A 13,129-nucleotide genomic window follows, 5' to 3' on the forward strand; every position below is an offset into this window, starting at 1 on the left:
GGGATGCAGTGAACCACAGAGAATGGAGCACAGAGGCAGGATAGGTGGCACAGGTACTGATTGACTGTAGAGCTGTGTAGGAGAAGTCAGGTATGAGCCACAGGAACTGATGACTTCAGGGCTGCCTAGGAGCAGCATGGTATGAGGGACAGGTACTGATGAACACAGGTCTGACTAGAAGCAGTGAGGTATGAGGCACAGAGACTGAAAAACTGCAAAGCTGACTGCTGCGCTGATACAGGACAGGAACACCAGGAGACAGCAACCACAGGGAGCGATGTACCCAAATGGAGACTGGAGATACAGAGCCCAAGTAACATAATCCAGTGTGGAGAGATGTAGCCAGCCTCACTGCTTCTGTTCAGACCTGCATTCATCAGTACCTGTCCCTCATACCTTGCTGCTCCTAGGCTCCGGCTTCACACCTAGGGCATGACCCCCTGACACACTTATGCCCCCCTATACTGACCGCATTGGGGGCATAAGTGTGTCAGGAGGCGGGGCCTAATGAATCAAGGAGGTGCTTGGGTCCATTTGCAACCTGTACCAGCAGCAACTGCTGCATCAAGTGTAAGTACTGTATGTATGTGTACTGTTTTAGTGTGTGTATGTACAGTATGTGTTATTGTGTATATGTGTTACAGATGGGCCTAGCTAGTTTGTTGCTCATAGCGTGACAGTCAGGCTTCTGAGTCGTTCCTTGGAACATTGCGTGATGACTGTACTGTGGCGCACCGTGGCGTTCTACAACGTAAGAGAATCCACGGCATGTAATACACCGCTTAACCGCTGGGTGGCGAGTGCTCCACTGATAGGATTTGTACTACTGAATATCATACTGTAGATGTGGATGGATGTCTCTGACAAGCGGGCCAATCACGTTCACGCAGTGTATTTGCATGTTCACACAACCAATCTTTTTAATAGTATTGTAGAAGCTCGTTGAATGGGACGCTAATCAGTACACATACAGTACTCTACGGTACTGTCATTGCCGTGTTGTTATGACGGTATAACCGATACATTAACAAGATGCGCACACAGCTTTCAATGAGACGGGATGAATTATAATTCACTAATGGTTGGGTTATGTGTTTACATGTATTAGTATAATCTTTTGAAAGGAAGACACATTTTTATTATTATTATCATTATTAGTATGCTTCCCTCACTAGTGGTAGAGCTGTGGTTAAATATTGCCATGGTCCAGGGTTCAAATCTCACCGCAGCCCAATATTATTTTGTAATTATGATTACTTTAGATTCATTCCTCCTATATATGTTTTTTATAAAGTACCGTGGTGGATCCATCCGCACTAATCTAGTTTCAGACGCACCAACAGGTGTTGGGGTTCAGGGACTCAAACGCAACCTCAGTTTTAAATAAGACCACATGATTCCTGTTATTGCAGTAGTGTATTGAAGGCACTTCATTGCTCCACAACTCCCTGCACCCTGCAATGACATAACCATACAGTTATGGGGTGCAAGGGCTCAAGTATCGGGTTTAAGACGTACAATCAGCGTCAGGAGCTTAGATGGGTCAGACGCACCCATAGGTGTAGGGCTTCAAGGACTGAAACGCAACCTCAGTTTTCAATAAGACCACATGATTTCCTGGTCTGTAATGTTGCAGTAGTACGGGGGTGGCCAACCCCGCAGCTCTCGAGCCTCATGAGGCTGTTTTGTGTTTCCGATGCAGCTCGGCAGACCCCCACTAGTACTGAGAATGCTGGTCTCTGAAGTGATCAGAGACTAAAGAAGCCTCTGATCGCTTCAGAGGTCAGCGTTCCCAGTAATGCAGTGTGCAGGTGACGTCATGGCATCACTCGCGATGTGAGGAGCCCTCGCGCCTGCTGGATCCAGTTAGATCCAGCAGGCAGCGAAAGCAGCAGCAGCAGTGACGGCGGAACTCGGGAGCCCTGACGGCATGGAGCGGTGCCAGCGTGAAGACAGGTAAGTGTTTTCATAGGGATGTGGGCGGGGAGGGGGAGCTAGCACTACCTTAGGGGGAATGACTACAGGAAGCATTGCAGAAGTGGCACAACTACCACAGCTACAGAAAGCATTGCAGAAGGGGCACAACTACTGCGGGCATTGCTTAATGGCCACAACTAGGGGTTATTGCAGAAGGGGCACAACTACTGAGGGCATTGCATAATGGGCACAGCTACAGGGAGCATTGCATAAGGGCCACAACTACTGGGGGCATTGCATAATGGGCATAGCTACAGGGGCCATTGCATAAGGGCCACAACTACTGAGGGCATTGCTTAATAGGCACAACTATGGGGGGTATTGCAGAGGAGCACAACTACTGGGGGCATTACTTAATGGGCACAACTACAGGGGGCATTGCATAAGGGTCACAATTACTGGGGGCATTGCTTAATGTGCACAACTACAGGGGGCACAGCATAATAGGCACTGACTTTCTCACTGTATTTTATGTGGTTCTGGATTTCAATATGTAGTTTATTTGGATGTGTATTTTAAATGAATTTTATGTGGATTTTGGCTTGTTTCTGTGTATTTTATGTGAATGTGGCTATTTTAATTGTTTTCTATATTGCTCTGGCTTTTTCTTTCACTTCAACAGTGAAAAATTATTTTGTAAATTGTATTTTTCAATGTGCTGGGTTCGCCGCTAGCGTGACTAAAAACGGGGGTGTGACACAAGGTCATGCTCCTGTGACTGTCATACCAAAGGCGTGCGTACAAAAATGGGGCATGGTCTTGAAACAGCTAGACCATGCCCCATTTTTGCCTTCGGCACGCGCATGTGACCGGCTCTTCAACTTGACCACAGATATTTTTTGGCTTTGCTGGTTGACCCCCCCTGCAGTAGTGTATTGAAGGCACTACATTGCTCCACAACTCTTGCAGGGGCTTGAGTGTTGGGTTTCAGGGGCTCAAAGAGGTCTCAGATGCACCTTAAGCTTTTTGGGTTTCAGGGGCTCAGACAGGGGTCAGATGCATGCACAGCTTTCAATGAGATGAATTATCCCTAACCCAAACCCTAATGCTGCCCATCCACTAAAAGACAGGCAAAAGACTGCATGATTACGACATTGTAATCGTGCAGTCGTTTGTCAGTCTGTGATGTGCCTACACTGGACGAGCAGTCCACCCGGGTCCACAACAAAATCAGAACCTCACATACCCCACAGGGACTCATATGGACTTTTATTAGATGGAAAAAGTAACAGCGCTCACTTAAATTAAAGCAGTTTACTCATTTAATAAGGCATGCAAAATACCAACATACATGTAATTTAAAATGTACAGAAAGAGCATAAAAGCTGTCCAATCCACCAATCACATTGGGCTCATATAGATGCTGGGAGGCTTAGATAATGATCCAATAGGTATTGATCCAATGGTACTGAGCATGTGCAGTTCTGAAAATCAGTCCAGACTTATAGTTACCAAATCCAATGTCCACTTGAATTGAGGGGTCCTAATTAGCAGTGCTGGTAGGCTTCCGCAAGAGTTGGTCCCCGGGCAGAGGTTTCGGCAGTCCGTTTGTGTGGCTGAATAGCACGCTGCTTTCACCATATATCGGCGCTCCTGTGGTGGATGGATGGTATAAAAAGGCAGCCAAAACTGACGCGTTTCGCTGTGTTGTACCCACAGCTTTTTCAAAGGTGATGACATGGCTGCTATGAGGGCTTTTTATATGGTGTATCCAAGATGGCTCCTAATTGCATCTGTTGTTAATTAACGAGCAATTTATAAAAGGAGACCTTCCTGTACTTAAACATTCACATAGATAATGCAATAAAGAGGAGACAGACTTACCTAAATCAAAAAATCTTTATATAACATCAGATAAGCGGTCTGATCGTGACTGTTAGTGCCGCTTGTCTCTCCCGTTCTCATTTCGCTGCGTGGTGTAAACAAACCACACGTGGAGGATAGGGGAGTAGTCAAGGTAACCCATAAACATGGCTGGTGATAGGTCCAGTAGCGCTCACGTGACACAACTCGATGTCACGTGACGTAAGTAACGTAATAGTGTACTGACGTATTATGGCAGAGTCACGTGATTCGGAAAGATCAGTATCACTCGTCTTTCCTATTCTCCTTCCACCGTGTTGTGTGCATCAACCACACGTGGGAGAGGGAGAGGATAGTAGTCAAGGTAACCCATAAACATATGATAGAGCAAAATAGCGCTCACGTGACAGACCTCGATGTCACATGACATCCATAGCGCTATAATATACTAACATGCTGAACATACATTAAAAATGTAAGAGCAGGGACACAGCATATATAAAAAAACAGGAGACAGACTTATCTAGAAAATTGGGACTCAGACACTAATATTGAATCTAACACTGAAGAATACAATCTAAAAAATTATTTTTATTTACTTCAGGATTTGTTGAAATCTGAGACCAAACATTGGCTAGATGCAACAAATCTTCAGAAATATGTTGAACATAAATTCATCCCCAGGGGCTTACGGATGTCTAAACCGTCAATCTTTGGGGATGTGAAAGAGTTTCAAGAAAAACGGAACACAATATTGGATAAATGTTCTTTTGCTTTGATGGATCTTGTTATTGATTTTCGTATGTCAAAAGTAAAACAAGTAGAAATTGAGATTGAGACTCTGAAATTAAAATTAGAACCTCTTAGTCAATATAAAGAGTATGTTGAGAGAGATCAAATCCTAACAGATAAAATAATTAAATTTGAACAAATGTTAGTAACCAACAAGTGTAAAAAATTCAAAAGAGACACAGAGGATTATAGAAACAATAAAGTTAGAACCTTTCGCAAAAAAAAGAACACCCTAGTGGTTTGATGTCCTCTTCTCATCCATCAGGGAGATTACGAGGAGGATATAATCATCAGGTGGATGATCTGCAGAGATCAACGAGACAGAGAAATTTCTCTGGTCGGTACCGCATTCGCGGCCTTCCCAGTGATGATTCCTCTAGAAAGGAGAATCACACTCTGACTCCAATCTCTTGCCATGGAAGCACCAGGAGAAAAAATTCATTTAATCATGACCTTTCTGTAAGAAATGCATTACTTTATAAGAACGATAAATTACCAAATAGGACACAACCATTAGAACGACATTCCAAAGAGGTTTTTTTAGATCAACCACTCCAACAGAGAGAGATCAATTATCGTGGAAGAAATCGAGAATTGACCACAGAAATATCAAAAAGACGCAGAGATCTAAGTTCAGAGGGAGAAGACGGGGAAAAAAGGAGACATATAAGAGATTAAAAGATAGCTTTTCAAAAATTAAATCTTCTAGTGTATTTAATCTGTCTTCAAAGAAATTAACAGAAGCTGAGAAATCTCTCCACTATAAAGGTCTTAAATTCTCCCCGTCCTCCTCACCAAATATCTTTAACCTTTTTGTGGATCTCAATAAATTTATTAGAGATCTTTGTAGAAAAAGATACTTTGCGAACAAGCAGATTTCTAGACAAACAGAAAATGCCTTTCCCATAGTGTTAGATTCTAATGACATTCCAATAATTAATATACTCGATGGACTTTTAGAAGAAAATAATATATATCCACAAATGGGAGATACAACACGGATCTTTGATGTTAACAGGGATAAATTCAAACTTAGGTCGGAATTTTTTCTAATTAAATTAGGGATGTGGAGGCTCGGATAGGTTCGAGTTTGCACGTTGAGTTCGGATTTTTCCCTCCAAAAAAACGGAACTCAGAAAGAGGCTAAACGTCATCTTACATGGACGAACATCATCATTCCTGGACTTTTGTCCAGGAATGATGATGTTCATCCATGTAAGATGACGTTTAGCCTCTTTCTGAGTTCCGTTTTTTTTGAGGGAAAAATCCGAACTCAACGTGCAAACTCGAACCTATCTGAGCCAGCACATCCCTAAATTAAATATAAAAACCCTAACATAGAGTGTTTTTATAAAACCACTCTAGATAATTTTAAAACATTGTGTGCTACTAATAAACATCAACAGAAAATACCTAATTTGAACAAATGGGAAAAAATGGCCCTTAAGAGACTTATGAAAGACTCTTCCATTGTCATAAAGGAGGCTGATAAGGGGGGAGGGATTGTGGTTCAAAACAGAACAGACTATGTATCTGAAGCTCTGAGACAACTTAGTGATACAAGTTTTTACTCAGTACTTCCCCACTGACATCACTGCTGATGTCAATGCGGCCGCCCATAATATTACTTACCTCTCCAGAGTCCCACATCGGCGCGGGGGTTCCGGCACTGCAAAACGACTGGAAAATGGCCACGGTGGCCATTTTCCCGTCGTTTGCGCATGCACAGTACAAGGAAAATGGCTGCCGTGGCCATTTTTCCGGTGACCTGTGCATACACTATAGACTCTGGGCACACTCTAGTGCACAGAGTCTATAACTCCGCGCACAGCTCAGTGCACTGCCGGCCGCCGGGTGGAGAGGAGGGGGCCCGTGTTGGAGACTACACACGGGCCCCCTCCTCTCTTCCTCTCTAGAAACGGCCCTGTCCTCCGCACAACCCACACATACACAAAGGTGTATGTGGACACATCTGTATAGTTACATACATACATTGAAATCAAACACCTGACACAGAAACTCTTATCAACGTCTCGGTTTTGAATGTATATATATATATATATATATATATATATATACACACACATACATAAATCCCCTCAGTGGCATACATGCCTAAGCACTAAATGTACAATGTGGTACATTACATATACTGTGCCACCTCACATACACACACACATACATGTACATATACACACACATACATACATACACACACACTATGTATATATGTGTGTATGTATGTGTGTATATATATATATATATATATATATATATATATAATTGGTATAATGTCTCTCTTCCAAAGGTTATTTCTTAGATGTCCCAAAAACAAATAGGTAAGTACACTCCTCATCGAATGAGTGGCAGCTCCTGTGGTCTCCAGCGACAGACTGAGGCTCAAATAGTCCGCAAATGAAAGTATTCAAAAAATTGTGAGACTTTGGCGCCCTGTAGTGTATGGAATCCAATAAAACACTGTAGTGTGATTGAAAGCTTTATCTCTTTATCAGTACAACTCTCATATAGCAGCAATCATAAAAAGAGGGAGACGTGGGCAATATGAAAAAAAAGAAATAAAAATGTATATTAATAAAAGGAATCTTATTCAAATATGAATACCATCACCCACATGTGATGTAATCTACATTCAGCAGTTCACTCTGCTGTATCAAAAAGTGCATATGTGTCACACTTACTGCAATAAAGTGCTTTGTACAAAAACAAACAAAAAATCAAATATATAAATAGAATATAGCAGCAAATATATATGAAGTGCACCGTGCTTGTGCAAAAAAATGCAAACAATAATATTCAAGTGCACCGTGTTTTGTGCAAAAAATTCACTAGGCCAATAGTCCTTTTAAAACCAAAAATAAGGTGCAAGTGTTCATACCAGGGAACCTCACGATCTCGTCCTGCCGTCCACTCTTTATAGAGAATCACCCGATGTGCAGCTCAAATGATGCAGGACGGTTCTGGGAATAGCACACATCAATGATATAATTGCACAGCGCCTCCTTCACGTCGCAGATCCCACAGTCAGCGTTGCTAGTGGATACTGGAATGCAGTGAACCACAGAGAATGGAGCACAGAGGCAGGATAGGTGGCACAGGTACTGATTGACTGTAGAGCTGTGTAGGAGAAGTCAGGTATGAGGCACAGGAACTGATGACTTCAGGGCTGCCTAGGAGCAGCATGGTATGAGGGACAGGTACTGATGAACACAGGTCTGACTAGAAGCAGTGAGGTATGAGGCACAGAGACTGAAAAACTGCAAAGCTGACTGCTGCGCTGATACAGGACAGGAACACCAGGAGACAGCAACCACGGGGAGCGATGTACCCAAATGGAGACTGGAGATACAGAGCCCAAGTAACATAATCCAGTGTGGAGAGATGTAGCCAGCCTCACTGCTTCTGTTCTGACCTGGATTCATCAGTACCTGTCCCTCATACCTTGCTGCTCCTAGGCTCCGCCTTCACACCTAGGGCATGACCCCCTGACACACTTATGCCCCCCTATACTGACCGCATTGGGGGCATAAGTGTGTCAGGAGGTGGGGCCTAATGAATCAAGGAGGTGCTTGGGTCCATTTGCAACCTGTACCAGCAGCAACTGCTGCATCAAGTGTAAGTACTGTATGTATGTGTACTGTTTTAGTGTGTGTATGTACAGTATGTTTTATTGTGTATATGTGTTACAGATAGGCCTAGCTAGTTTGTTGCTCATAGCGTGACAGTCAGGCTTCTGAGTCGTTCCTTGGAACATTGCGTGATGGCTGTACTGTGGCGCACCGTGGCGTTCTACAACGTAAGAGAATCCACGACATGTAATACACCGCTTAACCGCTGGGTGGCGAGTGCTCCACTGATGAGATTTGTACTACTGAATATCACACTGTAGAAGTGGATGGATGTCTCTAACAAGCGGGCCAATCACGTTCACGCAGTGTATTTGCATGTTCACACAAGCGATCTTTTTAATAATATTGTAGAAGCTCGTTGAATGGGACGCTAATCAGTACACATACAGTACTCTATGGTACTGTCATTGCCGTGTTGTTATGACGGTATAACCGATACATTAACAAGATGTGCACACAGCTTTCAATGAGACGGGATGAATTATAATTCACTAATGGTTGGGTTATGTGTTTACATGTATTAGTATAATCTTTTGAAAGGAAGACACATTTTTATTATTATTATCATTATTAGTATGCTTCCCTCACTAGTGGTAGAGCTGTGGTTAAATATTGCCATGGTCCAGGGTTCAAATCTCACCGCAGCCCAATATTATTTTGTAATTATGATTACTTTAGATTCATTCCTCCTATATATGTTTTTTTATAAAGTACAGTGGTGGATCCATCCGCACTAATCTAGCTTCAGACGCACCAACAGGTGTTGGGGTTCAGGGACTCAAACGCAACCTCAGTTTTAAATAAGACACTTGATTCCTGTTATTGCAGTAGTGTATTGAAGGCACTTCATTGCTCCACAACTCCCTGCACCCTGCAATGACATACCCATACAGTTATGGGGTGCAAGGGCTCAAGTATCGGGTTTAAGATGTACAATCAGCGTCAGGAGCTTAGATGGGTCAGACGCACCCATAGGTGTAGGGCTTCAAGGACTGAAACGCAACCTCAGTTTTCAATAAGACCACATGATTTCCTGGTCTGTAATGTTGCAGTAGTACAGGGGTGGCCAACCCCGCAGCTCTCGAGCCTCATGAGGCTGTTTTGAGTTTCCGATGCAGCTCGGCAGACCCCCACTAGTACTGAGAGTGCTGGTCTCTGAAGTGATCAGAGACTAAAGAAGCCTCTGATCGCTTCAGAGGTCAGCGTTCCCAGTAATGCAGTGTGCAGGTGACGTCATGGCATCACCCGCGATGTGAGGAGCCCTGGCGCCTCCTGGATCCAGTTAGATCCAGCAGGCAGCGAAAGCAGCAGCAGCAGTGACGGCGGAACTCGGGAGCCCTGACGGCATGGAGCGGTGCCAGCATGAAGACAGGTAAGTGTTTTCATAGGGATGTGGGCGGGGAGGGGGAGCTAGCACTACCTTAGGGGGAATGACTACAGGAAGCATTGCAGAAGTGGCACAACTACCACAGCTACAGAAAGCATTGCAGAAGGGGCACAACTACTGGGGGCATTGCTTAATGGCCACATCTAGGGGTTATTGCAGAAGGGGCACAACTACTGAGGGCATTGCATAATGGGCACAGCTACAGGGAGCATTGCATAAGGGCCACAACTACTGGGGGCATTGCATAATGGGCATAGCTACAGGGGGCATTGCATAAGGGCCACAACTACTGAGGGCATTGCTTAATAGGCACAACTATGGGGGGTATTGCAGAGGGGCACAACTACTGGGGGCATTGCTTAATGGGCACAACTGCAGGGGGCATTGCATAAGGGTCACAATTACTGGGGGCATTGCTTAATGTGCACAACTACAGGGGGCACAGCATAATAGGCACTGACTTTCTCACTGTATTTTATGTGGTTCTGGATGTCAATATGTAGTTTATTTGGATGTGTATTTTAAATGAATTTTATGTGGATTTTGGCTTGTTTCTGTGTATTTTATGTGAATGTGGCTATTTTAATTGTTTTCTATATTGCTCTGGCTTTTTCTTTCACTTCAACAGTGAAAAATTATTTTGTAAATTGTATTTTTCAATGTGCTGGGTTCGCCGCCAGCGTGACTAAAAACGGGGGTGTGACACAAGGTCATACTCCTGTGACTGTCATACCAAAGGCGTGCGTACAAAAATGGGGCATGGCCTTGAAACAGCTAGACCATGCCCCATTTTTGCCTTTGGCATGCGCATGTGACCGGCTCTTCAACTTGACCACAGATATTTTTTGGCTTTGCTGGTTGACACCCCCTGCAGTAGTGTATTGAAGGCACTACATTGCTCCACAACTCTTGCAGGGGCTTGAGTGTTGGGTTTCAGGGGCTCAAAGAGGTCTCAGATGCACCTTAAGCTTTTTGGGTTTCAGGGGCTCAGACAGGGGTCAGACGCATGCACAGCTTTCAATGAGATGAATTATCCCTAACCCAAACCCTAATGCTGCCCATCCACTAGAAGACAGGCAAAAGACTGCATGATTACGACATTGTAATCGTGCAGTCGTTTGTCAGTCTGTGATGTGCCTACACTGGACGAGCAGTCCACCCGGGTCCACAACAAAATCAGAACCTCACATACCCCACAGGGACTCATATGGACTTTTATTAGATGGAAAAAGTAACAATGCTCTCTTAAAATAAAAGCAGTTTACTCATTTAATAAGGCATGCAAAATACCAACATACATGTAATTTAAAATGTACAGAAAGAGCATAAAAGCAGTCCAATCCACCAATCACATTGGGCTCATATAGATGCTGGGAGGCTTAGATAATGATCCAATAGGTATTGATCCAATGGTACTGAGCATGTGCAGTTCTGAAAATCAGTCCAGACTTATAGTTACCAAATCCAATGTCCACTTGAATTGAGGGGTCCTAATTAGCAGTGCTGGTAGGCTTCCGCAAGAGTTGGTCCCCGGGCAGAGGTTTCGGCAGTCCGTTTGTGTGGCTGAATAGCACGCTGCTTTCACCATATATCGGCGCTCCTGTGGTGGATGGATGGTATAAAAAGGCAGCCAAAACTGACGCGTTTCGCTGTGTTGTACCCACAGCTTTTTCAAAGGTGATGACATGGCTGCTATGAGGGCTTTTTATATGGTGTATCCAAGATGGCTCCTAATTGCCATCTGTTGTTAATTAATGAGCAATTTATAAAAGGAGACCTTCCTGTACTTCAACATTCACATAGATAATGCAATAAAGAGGAGACAGACTTACCTAAATCAAAAAATCTTTATATAACATCAGATAAGCGGTCCGATCGTGACTGTTAGTGCCGCTTGTCTCTCCCATTCTCATTCCGCCGCGTGGTGTAAACAAACCATACGTGGAGGATAGGGGAGTAGTCAAGGTAACCCATAAACATGGCTGGTGATAGGTCCAGTAGCGCTCACGTGACACAACTCGATGTCACATGACATAAGTAGCGTAATAGTATACTGACGTATTATGGCAGAGTCACTTGATTCGGAAAGATCAATATCACTCGTCTTTCCTATTCTCCTTCCACCGTGTTGTGTGCATCAACCACACGTGGGAGAGGGAGAGGATAGTAGTCAAGGTAACCCATAAACATATGATAGAGCAAAATAGCACTCACGTGACAGACCTCGATGTCACATGACATCCATAGCGCTATAATATACTAACATGCTGAACATACATTAAAAATATAAGAGAAGGGACACAGCATATATAAAAAAACAGGAGACAGACTTATCTAGAAAATTGGGACTCAGACACTAATATTGAATCTAACACTGAAGAATACAATCTAAAAAATTATTTTTATTTACTTCAGGATTTGTTGAATTCTGAGACCAAACATTGGCTAGATGCAACAAATCTTCAGAAATATGTTGAACATAAAATCATCCCCAGGGGCTTATGGATGTCTAAACCGTCAATCTTTGGGGATGTGAAAGAGTTTCAAGAAAAACGGAACACAATATTGGATAAATGTTCTTTTGCTTTGATGGATCTTGTTATTGATTTTCGTATGTCAAAAGTAAAACAAGTAGAAATTGAGATTGAGACTCTGAAATTAAAATTAGAACCTCTTAGTCAATATAAAGAGTATGTTGAGAGAGATCAAATCCTAACAGATAAAATAATTAAATTTGAACAAATGTTAGTAACCAACAAGTGTAAAAAATTCAAAAGAGACACAGAGGATTATAGAAACAATAAAGTTAGAACCTTTCGCAAAAAAAAGAACACCCTAGTGGTTTGATGTCCTCTTCTCATCCATCAGGGAGATTACGAGGAGGATATAATCATCAGGTGGATGATCTGCAGAGATCAACGAGACAGAGAAATTTCTCTGGTCGGTACCGCATTCGCGGCCTTCCCAGTGATGATTCCTCTAGAAAGGAGAATCACACTCTGACTCCAATCTCTTGCCATGGAAGCACCAGGAGAAAAAATTCATTTAATCATGACCTTTCTGTAAGAAATGCATTACTTTATAAGAACGATAAATTACCAAATAGGACACAACCATTAGAACGACATTCCAAAGAGGTTTTTTTAGATCAACCACTCCAACAGAGAGAGATCAATTATCGTGGAAGAAATCGAGAATTGACCACAGAAATATCAAAAAGACGCAGAGATCTAAGTTCAGAGGGAGAAGACGGGGAAAAAAGGAGACATATAAGAGATTAAAAGATAGCTTTTCAAAAATTAAATCTTCTAGTGTATTTAATCTGTCTTCAAAGAAATTAACAGAAGCCGAGAAATCTCTCCACTATAAAGGTCTTATATTCTCCCAGTCCTCCTCACCAAATATCTTTAACCTTTTTGTGGATCTCAATAAATTTATTAGAGATCTTTGTAGAAAAAGATACTTTGCGAACAAGCAGATTTCTAGACAAGCAGAAAATGCCTTTCCCATAGTGTTAGATTCT

The sequence above is a fragment of the Taudactylus pleione genome, unplaced genomic scaffold (assembly GCF_031769625.1).
Source record: "Taudactylus pleione unplaced genomic scaffold, aTauple2 ptg000179l, whole genome shotgun sequence".
NCBI lineage: Eukaryota > Metazoa > Chordata > Amphibia > Anura > Myobatrachidae > Taudactylus > Taudactylus pleione.